Below are 15209 nucleotides of genomic sequence, written 5' to 3'. Positions count from 1 at the left end.
GAAGGCCACTCACCCTTCGCCGCCGTCATCTGGGAGCCCCACCTTCACCCCCTGGGCTCAACCCAGGGCGATTCCAGTGGTGGCTCTGTTCTTCCTTCCGCCTCCGCTCCCTCAGATGTCTGCACGTCCTCTCCACCGGTGATGCCTTCTTCGATGTTCAGATGCTTTCCCTCCGACTCTCCTTCCCCGCCCTTCACGACCTCTGACAAGCCCTCCAGCCGCGGACAGGCCACGCACCTTTGGATCTTGGCCAAAAGGCCGAGAAGCGATGCCCACAAAGGCGCGGACCGACGCGCGGGCGTTCCGCTGGCGCACAGTGGCGCAGGCCGACTCCTCTGGAGCCCGGGACCCGCGCAGCCGCCGGCCTCCCTGCAGCCAGAGGCCTGCCGCGGGACTCTGCTCCCCCTCTCTCTTGCCTGCCCGCCTGCCTTCCTGCCAGTCCCGGGCGGGGGCCCTGCTCTTTGATCTTCTGTCAACGGCCCGACAACGACCGCAGCCGCAGGGGGCGCCAGCCGCCCGGCCTCCTTAGCTTAGGCCCCTCCCACCGGCAGCAGCTGCGCCCAACCGGCTGCAAGCGAAAGCCGAGCGCCAGCACCTGCGGGCAGAGGCAAGGGGCAGCTCTCTCTCGGGAGGGAGGGACGGGGACGCGCGCGCGCGCGCACACACGCCTGCCTGCCTGCCTGCCGAAAAAAAAGAAAGAAAAGGTGGATATACTAAGTTTTTGGGAGGGAAAACGCCCAGCTGTCGAAAGGGGCCCGCCTGCAGGGACGGGGACGGACACACACACAAGCAAGCAAGCAAGCAAGCAAGCAAGCAAGCCACGCCTGCCTCCCTGGGAAAAGGCTGAAAAACCTAAGTTTTTTGGAGGGAAAACGCACGGGAGCCGAAAAGGGGGCCGGCCTGCTTGCCCAGAGAGTCGAGACGCGGGAAAGCGCACAGAGGGAGCACGGGAACCGAGAGGGCGAGAGAGAGACAGAACACAGAGACACACAGATGGACGAGGGACGAGGGACGAGACCCGAGAAGAAGGAGCTCCAGTCCACTCCGCTTGCTTGCTCGCTCGCTCGCTCGCTCGCTCGCTCGCTAGCTAGCTAGCTAGCTAGCTACCTACCTACGTCTGTCTTTTCACCGCTGAGAGAAGGTGGTGCACCGCTCCCGGAGGCGCTGCAATACCGGGCCGATGCGTGGAGAGGACGGAGCAAGCTCCTGATCCAGCTCCCTGTTCCAAAAATCCGTTTAATATGTGGTCCCCCGATGGGGGACGTATCAGATATTAAACTGATAAGAACAGATACTACACTTGATCTTAGCCAAAAGGCCGAGAAGCGATGCCCACAAAGGCGCGGACCGACGCGCGGGCGTTCCGCTGGCGCACAGTGGCGCAGGCCGACTCCTCTGGAGCCCGGGACCCGCGCAGCCGCCGGCCTCCCTGCAGCCAGAGGCCTGCCGCGGGACTCTGCTCCCCCTCTCTCTTGCCTGCCCGCCTGCCTTCCTGCCAGTCCCGGGCGGGGGCCCTGCTCTTTGATCTTCTGTCAACGGCCCGACAACGACCGCAGCCGCAGGGGGCGCCAGCCGCCCGGCCTCCTTAGCTTAGGCCCCTCCCACCGGCAGCAGCTGCGCCCAACCGGCTGCAAGCGAAAGCCGAGCGCCAGCACCTGCGGGCAGAGGCAAGGGGCAGCTCTCTCTCGGGAGGGAGGGACGGGGACGCGCGCGCGCGCGCACACACGCCTGCCTGCCTGCCTGCCGAAAAAAAAGAAAGAAAAGGTGGATATACTAAGTTTTTGGGAGGGAAAACGCCCAGCTGTCGAAAGGGGCCCGCCTGCAGGGACGGGGACGGACACACACACAAGCAAGCAAGCAAGCAAGCAAGCAAGCAAGCCACGCCTGCCTCCCTGGGAAAAGGCTGAAAAACCTAAGTTTTTTGGAGGGAAAACGCACGGGAGCCGAAAAGGGGGCCGGCCTGCTTGCCCAGAGAGTCGAGACGCGGGAAAGCGCACAGAGGGAGCACGGGAACCGAGAGGGCGAGAGAGAGACAGAACACAGAGACACACAGATGGACGAGGGACGAGGGACGAGACCCGAGAAGAAGGAGCTCCAGTCCACTCCGCTTGCTTGCTCGCTCGCTCGCTCGCTCGCTCGCTAGCTAGCTAGCTAGCTAGCTACCTACCTACGTCTGTCTTTTCACCGCTGAGAGAAGGTGGTGCACCGCTCCCGGAGGCGCTGCAATACCGGGCCGATGCGTGGAGAGGACGGAGCAAGCTCCTGATCCAGCTCCCTGTTCCAAAAATCCGTTTAATATGTGGTCCCCCGATGGGGGACGTATCAGATATTAAACTGATAAGAACAGATACTACACTTGATCTTAGCCAAAAGGCCGAGAAGCGATGCCCACAAAGGCGCGGACCGACGCGCGGGCGTTCCGCTGGCGCACAGTGGCGCAGGCCGACTCCTCTGGAGCCCGGGACCCGCGCAGCCGCCGGCCTCCCTGCAGCCAGAGGCCTGCCGCGGGACTCTGCTCCCCCTCTCTCTTGCCTGCCCGCCTGCCTTCCTGCCAGTCCCGGGCGGGGGCCCTGCTCTTTGATCTTCTGTCAACGGCCCGACAACGACCGCAGCCGCAGGGGGCGCCAGCCGCCCGGCCTCCTTAGCTTAGGCCCCTCCCACCGGCAGCAGCTGCGCCCAACCGGCTGCAAGCGAAAGCCGAGCGCCAGCACCTGCGGGCAGAGGCAAGGGGCAGCTCTCTCTCGGGAGGGAGGGACGGGGACGCGCGCGCGCGCGCACACACGCCTGCCTGCCTGCCTGCCGAAAAAAAAGAAAGAAAAGGTGGATATACTAAGTTTTTGGGAGGGAAAACGCCCAGCTGTCGAAAGGGGCCCGCCTGCAGGGACGGGGACGGACACACACACAAGCAAGCAAGCAAGCAAGCAAGCAAGCAAGCCACGCCTGCCTCCCTGGGAAAAGGCTGAAAAACCTAAGTTTTTTGGAGGGAAAACGCACGGGAGCCGAAAAGGGGGCCGGCCTGCTTGCCCAGAGAGTCGAGACGCGGGAAAGCGCACAGAGGGAGCACGGGAACCGAGAGGGCGAGAGAGAGACAGAACACAGAGACACACAGATGGACGAGGGACGAGGGACGAGACCCGAGAAGAAGGAGCTCCAGTCCACTCCGCTTGCTTGCTCGCTCGCTCGCTCGCTCGCTCGCTAGCTAGCTAGCTAGCTAGCTACCTACCTACGTCTGTCTTTTCACCGCTGAGAGAAGGTGGTGCACCGCTCCCGGAGGCGCTGCAATACCGGGCCGATGCGTGGAGAGGACGGAGCAAGCTCCTGATCCAGCTCCCTGTTCCAAAAATCCGTTTAATATGTGGTCCCCCGATGGGGGACGTATCAGATATTAAACTGATAAGAACAGATTTTTTTTTTTTTTTGTTTTTAATGCAAAAATAGAAAAACAGAAAACAAATCAATCATAACAGAAAAAACAAGAAACAAAAACGTCCATTTACATTATTCACAAGATCAAACCCAACACAAATACTCATGAAAAACGTTAAAGCAAAACCAAACCCTTCCACCTTTCCCGGGCCGCATGATAGCCCCATCTTTGCACGTCCCTCTGTATGCGCCCTTTAATGTCATTCAGCACCTTCTGGTAAACCCCTTGCACTGATCTTTCTTTCCCCTTTTTAATTAAAACATCCCGCGCCTCCCACGCCTCCGATTTGACGAGGCTTATTAACAGCCATAACAAAAACTGAAGGCTGCCCTTCTTAGCCCCCCCTTTAATCCCGTACAAAACAACCGATGTTGTGACTCTGAAAGATCCGTCTAAAAGATCAAAAAAACGCTGACATTTCATCCATACCTTTTGCACAAAGACACAATCGATAAAAACATGTCTTATTGACTCTGTAGCCTTACATCCTTCTCGCGGACATGTATAGGTTTTTGTCAGCTTGTGCTTATAAAGTACCTCTCTCACCGGTAGCCTACCCCATGCCACCTTCCAGTTGAGGTCAATCAGTCTGTGATCCAAGCCTCGCGGCTGGATCCTGGTCCACACGTCTGCTTTCTTTCTCTGTTCAGGAGGGGATTTAGTGGTCTCTATCAGTTGTTGGTATAATTTTCTATGGCTCAGCACTGTTGTTGTGTCCTGCCGGTCCCAGTACTTTGCCACCCACAGTTTAGCATGTCTATAATACCAGGGCAGATCGTTTCCATGCGGCACTGAGTTAGACCATGTTGTCAAAACTGTCATAAACTGTGCAAACCAGAAGCGTACAAAGTACTGGTATGCGTGTTCTATAGGGGAACCCAAAGCTAGACATAAGTTGGAAACATATATACAATCAAGCTTCAATGGAAAGTCTGGAACTTCCCTACCCCCCTGCTCCAGCCTCCGGACCATATCCACACGCTTGACATACTCGTATCTGCCACCCCATACAAACCGGAAGACTTCGCCGACCAAAAGTCGTCTGTACCTCGGCGGCAAGGGGTACACGTACACCAAGTAGACGAAAAGAGGCAGTATGTCTACTTTTAATACTAAAATTTTACCCACCATGGTCAATTTTAGCTTGGTCCACAGCCCCATCTTCCTCCTTGCCTTCTCTATCCTGGAGCCCCAGTTGTGGCCTCCTGAGCCTCTTCGCAAAAAGTCCACTCCCAGGACTTTAAAAGGTCCTGTGCACAGTTTAAAACCCCCAAACCATTGTTGCGTCGCATCCCAGGGGCCGAAAGTCTTGACTAGACTTTTGCTCGCATTAAGAGCTGCCCCAGATGCCCTCGCAAAGGTTTTAAAAACTTCCAAGGCAGCTTTTAGGCTGAAAGTTGAGTCCACTACAAGGGTCACGTCGTCTGCATACATTGTCAATTTAACCCTCTCTCCCCCACTGCCTGGCAGTATCAAACCATCTATTCCCTTTTCAGCTCGAATGGCCGCCGCAAAAGGCTCCATATAAATTGCAAACAACAAAGGGGAGAGAGGGCAGCCCTGTCTCACCCCCGCCTTCTGACTCACTAGGTTGCCCAGCCAACCATTTATAACAGCCCTACTGCCCACCTTGCTGTACAAGGTCTTTAGCCAGTCAATCATGATTGGCCCAAACCCCATCTTCTCCAAAATCAGCCACAAAAAATCATGGGACACCCTATCAAATGCTTTTTCCAAATCTAAATTGACAAGCATTAATGGTACCTTCCTTTGCTCCGCCCATGCGATGATGTCTCTCAATAATTGCAGCGTCCACCTCCCTGATCTTCCTCTGACTCCGCATGTCTGGTCCCTGCCGATTATAGTAGCCATCACACTCGAAAGTCTGTGAACAAGCAATTTAGCCATGATCTTATAGTCCACACACAACAAGGTTAAGGGTCTCCAATTTTTAAGCTCGGTTCGGTCTCCTTTTTTAAAGACCAGCGTTAAAATACCCTCCCTCATTGATTTTCCCATGCTCTTCTTACTGAAAATCTCCCCCATCACCTCCAAGAGGAAGGGTCCTAAGATCGGCCAGAAGGTCCTGTAAAACTCTACAGGGATCCCATCCACCCCCGGCACTTTCCCCTTTTTCAAGGATCTCATTGCTGCCTCTAACTCTGACAGCTCAAAGGGCCTTTCCAAGTTTTCTCTCTCTTCCTCCGTCAGGGTTGCTTGCAGGGTCTGAAGGACCTCTTCTGCAGCTTCCCTCTCACATACCTTCTCAGCGAAAAGCTCTTCGTAAAACCTAGCCGCTTCTCTGAGCATCCCCTCCCGGTCCGTTACCTGCTTCCCGCTGGTAGCTAGGATGGAATGAAAAACCCTTTTCTCTTGTCTTCCTCGGATCCTGTTAAAAAAATATTTGGAGCACGTCTCATAGTGATCTAAAAACTCCACACGCGCCCGAAACAGGAACTCCCTCGCCCTTCGCTCGTGGTGCTTCCTAATTTGTTTCAGTAAGGTAGCTACCTGGTTTTCGCTTGAAGGAGTCCCATCCTCTCCACCCCTAAAAGCCACTTCCAACTCCTTCTCTAGGCTTTCAAGCTCTTTCCTTTCCCTCCTCCTCCTTTCCCTACAGTACTTTCTAGAAGCCTTCCCTATTATTTCTTTGGTTTCCTCCCAGATCTCCAGCAGAGACCTATCTCCCACTCCGTTATTTAAGCACCGCACTAAAAGTTTCTCCATCATCTTCAAGTACGCCTTCTCCTCCAGAACGACGCAGTTCAATCTCCACACCCCCCTGCCAAATTCAGTCCCAGATCTTGCTACTCGAACCTCTGCCATACAGTGGTCAGAAAACCACACTGGAGTGATCTTAACTGTCTCCACTACCACTGAACTAGAGGTAAAAATGTAATCCAGCCTTTTAACTACACCTCTGGTGTTGCTCCAGGTGTATCCCCCCCGCTGCGGATGAGCCTCTTTGTAACAGTCTTTTAGGTTATACATTTTTAACATGTCTCTGACCACTCTGGCATCCCCCTCCTTCTCCTTATCAATGTCTATATTAAAATCGCCTCCAATCACCACTACTCTATTTGTGACACACAATGTGCCCAAATGAGTTAAAAAATCCCTCCTCTCCCTCATTGCTGCTGGCGCATACACACACACAAATCTAAAATCAATCCCATCCATTCTTGCATCGACACTCAACAATCTTCCCGGCACGCTCACTCTCACCTCCCCACACTCTGTTTGAGGGTCCCCGAAAAGGATCCCTACTCCAGAGGAGTGCACACCTCCAGTACTCCACCTTGAGGGACCACGGTCCCACAAAGCAGTCAGTTCCTCCACATCCTTTCCATCTTTAAGGTGGACCTCCTGCAAAAAACACACACTAGACCTTAGGTCTTTTAAAGCCGCAAAAACAGCTACCCTCTTGGACTTATCCCGTAGCCCTCGCACATTCAAGGTCAAGTAGCTGCTGGTCATTTAGGCCCAGGATTTCTGGACTTTACCTTCTCCCTCTTTGATGTAGGTCTGGAGCTCGTATGCGCACCGCACCACGTCCTCCTTCTTCTTTCCCTCGAGACCCATTCCCAGCACTTCCCTTCCGCTGTGATCAAAACTAGGCTTGACACTGCCAAATTGCCTCAGGATTTCTTTAATTTTCTCAAAACCCTTGGGGTATCTCACCCCTTCTCGATACCAAGTGGAATGCTTCAGGAAAGCACTGGAGGTCTCGAGGTCAAGTCTGTAGAGGCTCCCCGACTGTCGCACCCTACGGCGTAAGTCATCGTACCGTCTTTGGCGGTCTCTTTTGGCCATGTCCCCTGCCTTTTGATGTTCCCTGTCCTTAAGTATATCTAGCAATGCTCGTTGTGCATCCGTTGCTATGTTAAGGTCCCTACACGTGATCTTAATGAGGTTTCTACCCTCCAACTCAAAAATAACCCCCTCCTGTACTAATGCAGACAAACCGGGGCAAGAGGACAGATCAATCTGCCCCTCTTCATCTATCTTTTGCTCTTCTAGAAAATCTTCCGTCACCGCGGCCATTACCACTACAGCCCCACAGGGCCGCTTGCTATGCCCCGACTCCCCTTCCGCCTGCTTATCAGGCTCAGAACTAGGCTGAAGGGCTGTCTCTGCTACCACCTCCGGGGTAGAGTCCTCCTCGCTGCTCTCCCCCCCTTCCAATTTCCTCTTAGCGGTCCCGCCCGACCAATCCATTCCCCCTTCCTTTTCCCCCATAGTCTGTTGGAGAGTGTTCATAATGTCCTGCATGGTCTCCAAATTTCTAGCAGTCCGAGCAGCAATTTCCTCCACCCCTGTGGAACCCTCCTCCAAGTCTACCTCCGGGCTCAAAGCAGGCCCTCTGTCCTCAGCTTCTTGGTCTGCCACCGGTTTCTGCCTGTCGTCATCTGTCGATCCCCCAGACGTTCCTTCTTCCATTTCCCCCGTCTCCCTGGTCTCCTCCTCCCTGTCTTCTGCACCTGAAACAGAAATGGCCGAGGAAGGCCCAGCAGCCTCAGGCACGCCCCCTGCCGCTCCCCTACTTACCGGATCATGGCTCAAGGGGCAGTCCTTATACAAATGATCTTCCGCCCCGCACAGGTTGCAGGTCCTCACCGCCTTGCACTCAGCACCCTGGTGTCCCGGCCTGCCACATCGCTTGCAGACTGTTTCCCTGCAGTTGGCTGCAAAATGTCCTTCTCCTCCACATCTCCTGCAGGTTAGCGGCTGTCCCGGGTAGTTGACATAACCCCGATTAGCCCCGATAAAAAACATTGCAGGAGGATGCAGGTAGCCATCCTCTTGGGCACTGAGGGTCCTCAAACGCACAAAATATCGGAACTTCCCCGACCAATAGCCGTTCCTGTCATTTATTCTTACGCCCTTTGCTGTTATATCCACAAAACGTTTCAGGAACACCTCTATGTCCTCTTCCGGCACGTATGGGTTGAACATCTGAACAACTAAGGGCCTGTTTTCTCTTACAAATAAAGGCTCGATAATGTAATCACTCAGAGGCTTCTCATTCCTCTTAGCCTTCACCATCTCCCACACTCTGTGGCAGACCACTCTATTCACCAGAAACAGGTCATATGTTTTCTTACCCAAAAAGTCCTGTAAACAATAAACATCCGTGGGGCTTAGACCGAAGACTCCACGAACTATGTCGTCCCCGAAGATTCCCCTGTCTCTCAAGGCCCGTTCCCCCAATTCTGCTTTTTGCACAAACCGAATTGTGTGCCGAAACTGACCTTCCCTGCTGCCAGCGCCCTCTGATGGTCTCCCCGCTGAACTTCTCGCTGAAGCAGCAGCAGCCGCATAGCTTCTCCCACCGTCCTTCTCCGGTCCTTTTCCAGGTCTTCCTTCTCTGCTATCAGCGGCCTCTACTGACCTTGCCACCACACTGCTCCCCGAAGCTGCAACTGCCACATCAACTCTCCTTCCTTCTTCCTCAGATCCTCTTCCAGGTCTTCTAAATTCTTCTCCGGCCAGGGTCCTCCCTGCCGTAGCAAAAGCACCATCAGGAGCCGGCTCCATCCCTCCGTCCTCTCCGCTCCGCCGCTCCCTCTGGTAAGTCGCAGAAAAAAAGGCTTCCGCCGCCGTCGCCGCCGATGCTCCCCTCTCTCCTCTCCGTCGCTGCTATCTCGTCCCCCAGCCCAGTCGTCAAGCCGCGGTCAGGCCACGTACTTTCAGATCTGAGCCAAAAGGCCGAGAAGCGATGCCCACAAAGGCGCGGACCGACGCGCGGGCGTTCCGCTGGCGCACAGTGGCGCAGGCCGACTCCTCTGGAGCCCGGGACCCGCGCAGCCGCCGGCCTCCCTGCAGCCAGAGGCCTGCCGCGGGACTCTGCTCCCCCTCTCTCTTGCCTGCCCGCCTGCCTTCCTGCCAGTCCCGGGCGGGGGCCCTGCTCTTTGATCTTCTGTCAACGGCCCGACAACGACCGCAGCCGCAGGGGGCGCCAGCCGCCCGGCCTCCTTAGCTTAGGCCCCTCCCACCGGCAGCAGCTGCGCCCAACCGGCTGCAAGCGAAAGCCGAGCGCCAGCACCTGCGGGCAGAGGCAAGGGGCAGCTCTCTCTCGGGAGGGAGGGACGGGGACGCGCGCGCGCGCGCACACACGCCTGCCTGCCTGCCTGCCGAAAAAAAAGAAAGAAAAGGTGGATATACTAAGTTTTTGGGAGGGAAAACGCCCAGCTGTCGAAAGGGGCCCGCCTGCAGGGACGGGGACGGACACACACACAAGCAAGCAAGCAAGCAAGCAAGCAAGCAAGCCACGCCTGCCTCCCTGGGAAAAGGCTGAAAAACCTAAGTTTTTTGGAGGGAAAACGCACGGGAGCCGAAAAGGGGGCCGGCCTGCTTGCCCAGAGAGTCGAGACGCGGGAAAGCGCACAGAGGGAGCACGGGAACCGAGAGGGCGAGAGAGAGACAGAACACAGAGACACACAGATGGACGAGGGACGAGGGACGAGACCCGAGAAGAAGGAGCTCCAGTCCACTCCGCTTGCTTGCTCGCTCGCTCGCTCGCTCGCTCGCTAGCTAGCTAGCTAGCTAGCTACCTACCTACGTCTGTCTTTTCACCGCTGAGAGAAGGTGGTGCACCGCTCCCGGAGGCGCTGCAATACCGGGCCGATGCGTGGAGAGGACGGAGCAAGCTCCTGATCCAGCTCCCTGTTCCAAAAATCCGTTTAATATGTGGTCCCCCGATGGGGGACGTATCAGATATTAAACTGATAAGAACAGATTTTTTTTTTTTTTTTTTTTTTTTTTTATTACAAAAATACAAAATATACAAAACAATACATACAAGACACAGTTACCTACAACCCCCGACAACACACAGAAATTAACCTAAAGAAAAAAGACCCTTCCATCGTTCCTTTGCTGCAGAAAAACCCCACCGTGAGATATCCCACTTAACCCTTCTCCCAATATCGTGCTGAATTTTCCAAACTATTGTGTCCGGTGAATCCCCCTTCCCGTGCTCTACTAATTCTTTACGTGACATCCACAAAAACCATTTAACTAGACTGATAATGAGCCACAAAAGGAAACCACAGTTCCATTTACGTGGTCCCAGAACCCCTTTCAATACTATCTGTGCAGTCAAGTTAAAATCCGTACTCACTCTCTCCAACAACCATTCGCTCTTCTTCCATACCTGTTGTGAAAAGGTGCACCCCCAGAAAACATGCATGACTGTTTCGATCTCCGCGCAATCCGGGCGGGGACACCGATTTTGTCTCGAAAGACCGTGACTATGCAATGTCTCCCGGACCGGCATACGATTCCATCTGGCCAGCCAATTGAGGTCTTTTAACCTGTTGTCAAGACCAACAGGCTGAATTTGCCGCCAGCCTTCTTCCGAAACCCCGACCACTGCCGGGCCGGCCTTTGCGACCACTGTCCTGTATAAGGCCTTGTGGTCTAAGGACGCCCGCCCCTCCCTGGCTGCAGGGTACTTTTTCAGCCACTTTACGGCGTGCCTGTAGTGCGGGGGCAGCCTTTCGGCCTTAGGCGTCCTATTGGACCAAGCCACAAGGTGCCTCATCATGACAGATAACCACAGCTTTACGTAGCACACGCACAGGTGGTCAGGGTCCTCATGGAGGATCATACACAGGCCGGACACAAACAGGGTATCCAGTTTGGCCGGCAAATCTGGAACGGCCCTCCCCCCTTCCTCTACCGGTCTACACATGTGCACTCGGGCGATGTACTCATAACCCGCACCCCAGATGAACCGGAAGACTGCTCTAACGAGATCCCTCCTCATGCTGGCAGGTAAGGGAAACACCCTGGCCAGATGCACTAGCAATGGCAGGATGTCCACCTTGATTACTAGGACCTTCCCTGTATAGGAAAGTGTCCTATCCTGCCACATACCCAACCTCTGGTTTACCCGCCGAAGCTTGTCCTCCCAATTCAATCTCGCGGAATCGCCCGAGTGAAATCGGATGCCCAAGATCTTTAATGGACCCGGCTCCAGGGGGAGGCCCGCGACCTCGTCTCTCCTGTCCTTCCACTTGCCAAAGTACTTGATGGCACACTTGTCCCTGTTTAGACAGGACCCGGTGCCTGCTGAGAGGTCCTCCATCAACTCAAGTACCCGGTACATACTCCTTTCGGATGTAAGGAACAGTGAGATGTCGTCAGCATAGGCCGCGACTTTTACCTGCTCACCCCCACTGCCTGGAACCACCACGCCCTCAATCAGGGGATCCTTGTGAATTGCTAGGAGGAGGGGCTCGGTGTACAGGACGTAAAGGAGGGGAGACAGGGGACAACCCTGCCTCACCCCACAACCGACCGGCACTCCCGCTCCCAACCTCCCGTTGATGCACACCCGTGATACCACACCATTGTAAAGTGTCTTGATCCACCTGATGAAGGCATGGCTCAAGCCCAGCCGCGCCAGAACCTCCCAGAGGAAGGCATGGTGAACCCTATCAAAGGCCTTACTCTGGTCGAGACTGACCAGCATGAGCTCTAGGTTCCGATCTTCTACCCAGGCAACCGTGTCTCTGATGAGATGGAGATTCCAAGCTATTTTCCGGCCCTCTACACTGCAAGTCTGGTGCTTACTAACCAGATCTGGCATCACCTTCCTCAGCCTCCTACCCAGTACTCTTGCCAAGATCTTATAATCGGTGCAGAGTAACTGGATCGGCCTCCAGTTTTCCAGATCTGCCTTATCACCCTTTTTGAAGATAAGAGACAAGACTCCTACCTTCATTGTTGTTCCCATCTCCCCGACTTGCAGTATTTCCCGGAAGACCTCCATGAGCATGGGCTGAAGCGTGTCCCAAAAGGCAACATAGAAATCTATGGGCAGGCCGTCGACGCCGGGGGCGGTTCCCCGACGCAGGCCGGCCATGGCTTCCTTCACCTCCGCGGCCGTTAGATCCCCGTCCAAGCCCAGAGGAACCTCAGTTCGCCCGTCTATGCCCGTCAACCACTTCTCCCAACGGCCCGCGTCCACGGGTTTTTCCGCAAACAAGGACCTGTAAAACTCCGAGGCGCACTCCTCCATTTCAAGCCCATCCTGTGTTACTGAGCCATCCACCTTCCGTAGCGCCTCGAAGCTGGTCCTTGCCTGCCGCGCGCGGACCGCGCCGAAGAAGTGGGACGAGCACTTCTCATGGCTTTCCAAAAGCTCACCCTTGAGCCTGAACAGGAACTCTCTAGCTCGCGAGGACCAGGTCTCGCTCAAAGCGTGCCGGATTTCTGTGGCTTTTGCTGCGTCGAAGGAACCACCCTCATTAAACGCCACATATAGGCCTTCTAGCTCTTTTTGTAAATTAGCTAGCGCCGCCTTACCCACAGATCTCCTGTGCCTACAGTAACTCACGGAGGCCTTGGCGATGGCCTTTTTACAGGCCTCCCACCAGAGGACCGCCGTAGGAAACCTCCACCGTTTCCTCTGGAAGCCGCACAGCAGGTCAACTATCCGAGTAAGATATTTCTCCTCGGACAGGACCTGCGTGTTCAGCTTCCAGTGCTGTGGTCTTGTCCGGAAACCATCAGAGGTCACAGTTGCCGACAGTAAGAGGTGGTCAGAGAACCATACTGGAACCACCTGCCTGGCCCGAGTCACCCCTTTTAGGGTGGTGAATACATAATCTAGCCTTCGGAATATCCCTCGCCCATTACTCCAGGTATAAGCCTTGGAGGCCGGGCCAAAATCACCAAAACAGTCATGCAGTTTGAAACGTTGTGCAATCTCACGCAGACCACTCACTCCCGAACCACTCACATCACCGAGATCGATGTTAAAATCTCCACCCATCAGTACCACTCTATTTGTATAGAGGAGGGGCTCTAACTCTCTCAGGAAGGCCCCCTGAAGGCGCCTATCCGCTGGTGCATACACTCCAATCACACGCACACGCATACACTCCCACACACCATCCACTACCAACAGCCTCCCTGGAATTACAGAGACAACCTCGCTTGGAGAGAAATTAGGAGTCCCGCAAAGGATCCCCACCCCCGAGGAATGCACACCCCCCACACTCCACCAAGAGTCCCCAGTACGCCAGTCCTTCCTGAATTCGGACACGTCTCTCTCTGATCCGAGGTGGACTTCTTGTAGGAAACAAAAAGAAAACCGCCTTTCAGCCAGGAATTCAAAGACGCCGTTACGTTTGATCTTATCTTTAAGACCCCTGGTGTTAATGGAGCAGAGAATGCACTCTGCCTCGGGAGGGGGGGAGGTTCCCATCTCTCTCGCTCATGAAAGTAGCCTTCAATACAGTGAACCCAGAAGGCCATGCAGGGCATCTTCCATACCGTCTACATTTGGCGACATAGCGTCGCTGAGAGATGTAACGGGGGAAAAGGACGGGGGAGATTCTTCCTGAGCCGTTACACCGCTGAGGGGCAGTGAGGCGTCCGAGTCCGAATCGGAGGATCTCTCAGGCTGTAGACAAAGTTCGGAGCCAATCGCCACGTCCCCGGGCATTACGACCTGGGGGCGTGCGACAGAAACGTGGGCGGTTACTGACCCCCCTGCTTCAGATGTAGGTTGGGGGGGTTCTCTCTCCTCCTCTTCCCCTTCATCTACCGGGCCTGGGTCTTTTGGAGAGTCGTTGTCCTCCTCTTCCGCAGGACTCCCCACTACCTCTCCCTCAATGCTGGGGTCTTCCTCCATTTCCCGGCTCTCGTCTGGATTATAGTCTCCCTCCTTTTGAGGCTGTACCTCTGAATCAGAGTAGTCTTCCTCTTCCATGCCAGCCTCTTCCTCCGACGGAATGTCGATCTCTTTGTACTTCTTCTCTACCACCCCTGTGTTGTCCTCGTCCGAGGCGGTTCTCTCCCTCTTCTTTGACTTTTTTCCCCTCCTTTTTGGTTTCATCCAGCCAGATTCTGAGGGTTCCTTCTCCCCGGGTTCCTCATTCGCTCCCATCTCCGGTAATCCAGCGAGGAGGTCCTGCATACCCGATCTGGACGCCTGGGGCTCTGGGTCCGAAACCTGAGCCAGAGCATCAGTGTCAACCTCCTGGAGGGCGAGATCTTCATTCAGGTGAGTGCCCTCTTCATCGTTCCTCCTTGTTCTCACTGATGGTCCGGCTTGTTCCTCTCCCCTGTCTGCAACTACGGACGCAAAGGTCTTAATTTTCTGCGGGCAAGCCCTATACATGTGGCCTTGTTCACCGCACAGGTTGCACACCCTGGCCTCACGGCAAGACACTGCCGAGTGCCCGACCTGACCGCAGCGCCTACAAAGCTGTTCCGTGCAGTCTGCTACCACATGTCCTTCCTGGCCACACTTCCTACAGGTTTTAGGCTGCCCAGCGTAACTCAGATACCCCTTATTTGGCCCGATATAAAAGGATGCCGGAGGGTGTAGCACCCCCCCAGGGGAGGTCTTACACGGCCGAAACCTTGCCATAAACCGTCTCTTAAAAGTCCATATATCTTCCTCATCCAAGATTTTCTTCCCCTCCCCTTGGATATCAAGGTATCTTCTTAGGAAGATGGCTATATCAACCTCGGGCACATGAGGGTTATACATATGCACAGTTACTGGTCTCAACTCCCGGGCGAACAGAGGTTCAATAATAAATTTCGCAAGAGGGTCAGTTTCCTTCAAGTCGTTAGCCCTATCCCACACCCTTCGGCATTCGTAGTTCGTAGTCAACGTGACATCATAGATATTCTTCACCTGAAAATCCTGAACTCCCAAAATATTGATCTTCTTAATGTTCAACACATCGAACAAAATCTTTCTCTCGAACTGTGTCCTGACCATCCATACTCCCGCATCCTCTTTCTTCTTTAAGAT

The 15209-nt window shown here is 54.8% G+C and overlaps 3 non-coding genes and 1 pseudogene across 3 annotated transcripts; all 4 read right to left on the bottom strand.

Annotated features, from left to right (window-relative positions):
• Positions 1 to 1139: 1139 nt before the first annotated feature.
• LOC148647331 (U2 spliceosomal RNA) lies at positions 1140 to 1330 on the bottom strand. Its single transcript, XR_015927359.1, has one exon. It is a non-coding gene; the product is annotated as a U2 spliceosomal RNA (small nuclear RNA).
• Positions 1331 to 2195: 865 nt separating this feature from the next.
• LOC148647330 (U2 spliceosomal RNA) lies at positions 2196 to 2386 on the bottom strand. The gene has a single exon (XR_015927358.1). It is a non-coding gene; the product is annotated as a U2 spliceosomal RNA (small nuclear RNA).
• An 865-nt stretch (positions 2387 to 3251) lies between these two features.
• LOC148647329 (U2 spliceosomal RNA) lies at positions 3252 to 3455 on the bottom strand (annotated as a pseudogene).
• Positions 3456 to 10013: 6558 nt separating this feature from the next.
• Positions 10014 to 10213, bottom strand: LOC148647328 (U2 spliceosomal RNA). The gene has a single exon (XR_015927047.1). It is a non-coding gene; the product is annotated as a U2 spliceosomal RNA (small nuclear RNA).
• Between the last annotated feature and the right edge of the window lie 4996 nt (positions 10214 to 15209).

The sequence above is a fragment of the Lepisosteus platostomus genome, chromosome 15, assembly GCF_059453375.1.
Source record: "Lepisosteus platostomus isolate fLepPlt1 chromosome 15, fLepPlt1.hap1, whole genome shotgun sequence".
Lineage (NCBI taxonomy): Eukaryota > Metazoa > Chordata > Actinopteri > Semionotiformes > Lepisosteidae > Lepisosteus > Lepisosteus platostomus.
This window is presented reverse-complemented; position numbering and strand designations above follow the sequence as displayed.